This window comes from Callospermophilus lateralis, chromosome 11, assembly GCF_048772815.1.
Source record: "Callospermophilus lateralis isolate mCalLat2 chromosome 11, mCalLat2.hap1, whole genome shotgun sequence".
In the NCBI taxonomy this organism is placed as follows: Eukaryota; Metazoa; Chordata; class Mammalia; order Rodentia; family Sciuridae; genus Callospermophilus; species Callospermophilus lateralis.
Genome location: NC_135315.1, coordinates 50265616 through 50267156, shown reverse-complemented (window position 1 = coordinate 50267156; position 1541 = coordinate 50265616).

Genomic DNA, 1541 nt, shown 5'->3' with positions numbered 1-1541 from the left:
TTGATTTATTTTTATGGATTATCCAACTATTTTTCCAAAACTCCCCAATGTAGGCTCCAATAGCAGAGGATTCCTGTCCATTCCCTAAATGGGCAATGACTGATCATTCATCCCTGAGCTCTCCATCCCCACCTTTCCCCAAAGTACAGTAGGGTGTGATCAGTGACTTTAATCAGTCACCATCCAGGACTCTGATAATTTGCCTTGAAGAGGTCCTGGATAATTACTTTGTGCCTAATGAGTTAGGCCCGAATCTGGACTCCCCTGAGATGCAGAGCCTCTCAGGCCCGTGGATGGCTAGAAGGTGAGACATGAGAAGGGATGGCAGAGACACGTGATGACTACAGAGGATGTTACTTCATATGCTTGTAATGAATAAAGGGGAGCAAGATCTTGGATCAGGGCCCAGAGTTACCCTCAGACACCCTGGGTAAGTTGTCAATATGCCAGGTTGTATGATGTTCTGCCAGGTAAGTTTTCAGGTGTGACAACTTACCTCTTTTCCATCTAGCTGCCTTCCAAGACTTTGCCACAGAATAGAAATATTTTGACTAAAGTTCATCACTTATAACACTTTTTATTAATAAAACTGTTCATTAATGTTACTTACTGTGCAGTGAATCCTCAAAGGTCACAGCATTTTGACATACCAGGCCTGTAAGACAGGGTTCAGTGCAGTAACAGTTCTTAACCTTTCTTTATTTTACATTCACCTAAGGAGCTTTAAAAAGCTTTGCACAAGCCACTTCACAGAGATTCCAGTTAAGTTATCTGAAGGTGCTCAGTAATCTAAGTTAAACGGCAGTGTGTATATTTGCTACTCAAGTGCTGCCCAGTGATCACAGAATTGACACCACTACTTGGGTATTCATTTAAAGTGTATGGTCTGAGCTACAGCACCAGAATGAATATCTTAAGGGCAGGTAATTTCCATGTGTGTTGAGTTTAGAAACACTGCCCTACATGATTCTTGTGTGCATCCCAGAGTGAGGATATTGGATTTAATGGCTGAAGAAGAGGAAGCTCAGTGGATAAAACGTCTGCAGCTGCTATCTCTGGTTTTGTGATCCCTGCACAGCTTCTTGACACAAAGATAGTCCTGCAAACTCAAAATGTAAGCAAAAGTCTGAGAAAAGAGGTACATGATTTTCTCCTCATGTTTCTTCCCTTTATGATGCCAACACATGTTGTCCAAAGGTACAAACTGTTAATGCAGTTCTGTTAAACATCAGCAGTGGGGTGGACTTCCCAGCAGTAGGACTCATTTATATCATTTAGTGAATGAGTTTCCTACATCTCTTAATGTTCCTCCTCTGCATTTTTGATGACCTGGAGACAGACTGGGTTTTCGTTTGTTTGTTTGGTACTGGGGATTGAACCCAGAGGAGCTCAACCATTGAACCACATCTCCAGACCATTTTTTATGTTTTAGTAGAGACAGGGTCTCTCTGGGTTGCTTAGAGCCTTGCCAAGTTGCAGAGGATGGCTTTGAACCCATGATCCTTCTGACTCAGCCTCCCAAGCCACGGGAATTGCAGAGA